Raw genomic sequence first — 5,912 nt, 5'->3', positions numbered from 1 at the left:
GGAAGTTTTGGATCCTCAAAACCTGGTGGTTGAGCAACATATACTTCTTCCTCAAGCTTACCATTGAGGAATGCACTTTTCACATCCATTTGATATAAGATCATATTATGATGGTTAGCGTAAGCAAGCAATGTGTGAATAGCTTCAAGTCTAGCAACAGGTGCAAAAGTTTCATCGAAATCAATTCCTTCAACCTATGTGTAACCTTGAGCTACAAGACCTGCCTTATTCCTCACCACGAGGCCATTTTCATGTTGTTTGTTTCAGTAGATCCATTTGGTACCAATGATGTTGTGCTTGTGTGGGTCTAGTCGCTTGACAAGCTCCCACACATTGTTGAGCTCGAATTGATGCAATTCATCTTGCATGGCTTGAATCCATTTAGATTCCATGAATGCTTCATCAACTTTGGTGGGCTCTGTGATAGAGACAAACGCAAAATGCCCACAAAAGTTAGACAAGTGTGAAGCTTTTGAGCGCGTCAGAGGACCTGGTGCGTTGATGTCACTGATGATTTTCTCGATCTGCACGTCGTTTGCAACACGAGGATGTACAGGTTGACGACTTTGCTTAGGCCCAGCAATTTCTTCAGGGCCATTTTCTTCAGCAGCACCGCGTGATTGTCTTCACATTCCGGAATGACTTCTTCAACAGATTCTTCGGTGGGGATGATATCCTCAGTAACTTTGAACTTGATGGATTCCTTAGGTGACACTTCATCTAGCATAGGAGGTAGGTGCTCACCTTGCGAGCCATTAGTTTCATCGAACCGCACATCTACAGTTTTAACAATCTTGTGATATTGATGTTGAAGACTCTGTAGGTGTGCGAGTCCTTTTCGTAACCAAGCATAAAACCCTCATGTGCTTTCGGTGCAAATTTAGAGTGATGGTGAGGATCTCTAATCCAGCATTTAGCACCAAATAGTTTGAAATAACTTACATTGGGTTTCTTGTCAGTGAGGGGTTCATATGAGGTCTTTTTGAAGAATTTGTGAAGATATACTCTGTTGATGATGTGGCATGCAGTATCAATAGCTTCTGGCCAAAAACACAATGGTGTCTTGTATTCATCAAGCATAGTGCGAGCCATCTCAACAAGAAATCTGTTCTTGCGCTCCACGACGCCATTCTGCTGGGGAGTATAGGGAGCAGATAACTCGTGAGTAATACCAAGTATATCAAGATATTCATCGAGACCAGTGTTCTTGAACTCAGTTCCATTATCACTCTTGATATGCTTGATCTTCACACCGAAGTTCGTAGAAGCTCTTGAGGAAAATCGTCTGAAGACTTCTTGCACTTCATTTTTGTAAGTGATGATATGCACCCAGGTATAACGAGAATAATTATCAACAATGACAAAGCCATATAATGATGCAGAACTAGAGAACATGGCATAATGAGTAGGGCCAAAGAGATCCATATGAAGTAATTCAAAGGGATGAGAAGTGGTCATGATAGTCTTCGAGGGATGCTTGGCTCTCGTGATCTTTCCAGACTCACAAGCCCCACAAAGAGGGTCTTTGAGGAATTTGACACCCTCAATGCCAATGACATGCTTCTTCTTCACGAGTGTATGCAAGTTCCTCATCCCAGCATGACCAAGTTGTCGATGCCATAACCAGTCTTCTGAAGCTTTTGCTAGTAGACATGTGGCAGGTTGTGGTCCTGCAGAGAAATCAACAATATACAAGTCTCCTTTCCTAAAGCCTTCGAATACTTTGGATTTGTCAGATTCCATTAGCACAATGCAACGATATTTGCCAAAGACGATAACCATATAAAGATCACAAAGCATTAAGACAGACATGAGGTTGAATCCTAAGGACTCGACAAGCATGACTTTGTCCATGTGTGTATCCTTTGAGATTGCAACCCTACCTAGACCAAATACCTTACTTTTCCCTTTGTCAGCATATGTGATATGCTTCAGATGAGATGGAGATAAATCAGTGTCCATCAATAAGTTCCTGTCACCTGTCATGTGATTTGTACATCCACTATCGAGGACCCACTCAGTAGCTTTGGGTTGTTCATCCTACAGATGAATTAGTCCAACTTACGAACCCATATACTTCATCAGTGAAGAATATGATATCAATTTCATCAACAGTAATGGATATAGTAATATGAGGATGTGACAAATGAGTGATTCATTTCTTCATGATTATCTTGCGTCCATTCAAGCATTTTCAGGTCTCTAGCAAATTCTTCAAACGTTTAAGTTCGTCTGGAGACCTGACCCTGCATAAGAGATTAGTACTTTTTCTTCACCACCCACATATGGAGGGGTGGCAAAGAGTTCATCATTCTACGAGCTCCATAAGAAAAAGATGGCATTGAAGCCAGTGCGCTTCGTTTCACAGAAGAGTGGTTAGGATAAGCATATGAATAAGCAGAGAAATTCTTCGAGGACTTATGAATATAATGGTTTGAAGAATAATGCACATATTCATAGCCTTTAGACTTTCCCTGCAAAACAGAAGTGTTAGGACGATGATGTTCATATGAGGATTTTGATCCAGATGAAGAATTTGGTCCATATGAGGACTTGGATCCATATGAAGATTTTGACCCATATGAAGAATTAGATCTAGGGGTCCATCTGAAGCTCATGCCCGGGTCGAGAGATATGAAGTCTCTGACAAGTTCTACAGTTGTAAGATGGAGGAAAACAGTTATGTTAGTGAGCATATACTTACTATGTCCAGGTTACACAACCGTTTGTCTCAGTTGGGAGTTAATCTCCCAGATGACTCGGTCATTGACAGGACCTTCTAGTCGCTCCCACCTAGCTACAAGAGCTTTGTGATGAACTACAATATGTAGGGGATGGAGAAGTCTGATGACCCACAAGTGTAGAGGATCAATCGTAGTCCTTTCGATAAGTAAGAGTGTCGAACCCAACAAGGAGCAGAAGGAACTGATAAGCAGTTTTCAGTAAGGTTTTCTCTGCAAGCACTGAAATTGTAGGTAATAGATAGTTTTGTGATAAGATAAATGATAACGAGTACAAGTAAATAAAGTGTAGCAAGGTAGCCCAATCCTTTATGTAGCAAAGGATAAGCCTGGACAATTTCTAATAATGAGAAAGGAGCTCCCGAGGACACATGGGAATTATTGTCAAGCTAGTTTTCATCACGTTCATATGATTCGCGTTCGGTACTTTGATAATTTGATATGTGGGTGGACCAGTACTTGGGTACTGCCCTTACTTGGACAAGCATCCCACTTATGATTAACCCTATTGCAAGCGTCCGCAACTACAAAAGAAGTATTAAGGTAAACCTAACCACAACATTAAACATATGGATCCATATCAGCCCCTAACGAAGCAACGCATAAACTAGGGTTTAAGCTTCTATCACTCTAGCAACCCATCATCTACTTATTACTTCCCCATGCCTTCGTCTAGGCCAAAATAATGGTGAAGTGTCATGTAGTCGACGTTCACATAAGACCACTAGAGGAAAAGACAACATACATCTCATCAAAATATCAAACGAATACCCAATTCACATGACTACTAATAGCAAGACTTCACCCATGTCCTCAGGAACAAACGTAACTACTCACAAAGCATATTCATGTTCATAATCAGAGGAGTAATAATATGCATAAAGGATCTGAACATATGATCTTCCACCAAGTAAACCAATTAGGATCAACTACAAGGAGTAATCAACACTACTAGCAACCCACAGGTACCAATTTGTGGTTTTGATACAAGATTGGATACAAGAGATTAACTAGGGTTTTGAGAGGAGATGGTGATGGTGAAGAAGTTGATGGAGATTGACCCCCTCCCGATGAGAGGATCGTTGGTGAAGATGTTGGTGATGATTTCCCCCTCCCGGAGGGAAGTGTCCCCGACAGAATAGCTCCGCCAGAGCCCTAGATTGATTTCGCCAAGGTTCCGCCTCGTGGCGGCGGAGTTTCGTCCCGTAAGTTTGCCCACGATTTTTTCCAGGGTAAAAGCTCTAATATAGCAGAAGATGGACACCGGAGACCCACTAGGGGCCCCAGGAGATAGGGAGGCGCCCTCCTCTCTCCTGGACAGGGTGTGGGCCCCCTGGTGTATTTATTTCGCTCAGAAATTCTTATTAAATCCAAAAATATGTTTCGTGGAGTTTCATGACTTTTGGAGTTGTGCAGAATAGGTTTCCAACATTTGCTCCTTTTCCAGCCAGAATTCCAGCTGCCGGCATTCCCCCTCTTCATGTTAAACCTTGTAAAATAAGAGAGAATAGCCATAAGTATTGAGATATAATGTGTAATAACAGCCCATAATGCAATAAATATTGATATAAAAGCATGATGCAAAATGGACGTATCAAAGTCCATTCCTGAGCTATATTCAATGTTGAAATCAGCGGAGGTGGAAACCAAGAAGGAACATCAAGTGTTGATGGTGAATAAGACCACTAGTTTCAAGAAAGGCAAGGGTAAAAAGAACTTCAGGAAGGACGGCAAGGCAGTTGCCGTGCCCGGTAAATCAGTTGCCAAGAAGAAGCCAAACAATGGACCCAATCCCGAGACTCAGTGCTTTTATTGCAAGGGAAATGGTCACTCGAAGCGGAACTGCCCCAAGTACTTAGCGGACAAGAAGGCCGGCAACACCAAAGGTATATGTGATATACATGTCATTGATGTGTACCTTACCAGTACTCGTAGTAGCTCCTGGGTATTTGATACCGGTGCGGTTGCTCATATTTGTAACTCAAAACAGGAGCTGCGAAATAAGCGGAGACTGGCGAAGGACGAGGTGATGATGCGCGTCGGGAATGGTTCCAAGGTCGATGTGATCGCCGTCAGCACGCTACCTCTACATTTCGGGATTAGTTTTAAACCACAATAATTGTTATTTAGTGCCAGCTTTGAGCATGAACATTGTATCTGGATCTCGTTTAATGCGAGATGGCTACTCATTTAAATCTGAGAATAATGTTCTATTTATATGAGAGATATGTTTTATGGTCATGCCCCGCTGGTCAATGGTTTATTCTTATTGAATCTCGAACGTGATGTTACACATATTCATAGTGTGAATACCAAAAGATGTAAGGTTAATAATGATAGTCCCACATACTTGTGGCACTACCGCCTTTGTCACATTGGTGTCAAACACATGAAGAAACTCCATGTAAATGGACTTTTGGAGTCTCTTGATTATGAATCATTTGACACATCCGAACCATGCCTCATGGGAAAGATGACCAAGACTCCGTTCTCCGGAACAATGGAGTGAGCAACCAACTTGTTGGAAATCATACATACTGATGGGTGCGGTCCAATGAGCATTGAAGATCGCGGTGGATATCGTTATGTTCTCACCCTCACTGGCGACTTAAGTAGATATGGGTGTGTCTACTTAATGAAACATAAGTCTGAGACCTTTGAAAAGTTCAAGGAATTTCATGGTGAGGTGGAGAATCAACGTGATAGGAAAATAAAGTTCTTATGATCAGATTGTGGAGGAGAATGTTTGAGTCACGAGTTTGGTACGCACTTAAGGAAATGTGGAATTGTTTCATAACTCACGCCGCCTGGAACACCTCAGCGTAATGGAGTGTCCGAACATCGTAATCGCACTCTATTGGATATGGTGCGATCTATGATGTCTCTTACCGATTTACCGCTATCATTTAGTGGTTATGCTTTAGAGACAGTCACATTCACTTTAAATAGGGCACCGTCTAAATCCGTTGAGACGACACCGTATGAAGTATGGTTTGGGAAGAAACCTAAGTTGTCGTTTCTAAAAGTTTGGGGATGCGATGCTTATGTCAAGAAACTTCAACCGGAAAAGCTCGAACCCAAGTCGGAAAAATGCATCTTCATAGGATACCCTAAGGAAACCATTGGGTATATCTTCTACCTCAGATCCGAAGGCAAGATCTTTGTTGCCAA

Source organism: Triticum dicoccoides, chromosome 2B (genome assembly GCF_002162155.2).
Source record: "Triticum dicoccoides isolate Atlit2015 ecotype Zavitan chromosome 2B, WEW_v2.0, whole genome shotgun sequence".
NCBI lineage: Eukaryota > Viridiplantae > Streptophyta > Magnoliopsida > Poales > Poaceae > Triticum > Triticum dicoccoides.
The sequence above is the reverse complement of the archived record's forward strand: the minus strand, read 5'-3'. Positions refer to the sequence as shown.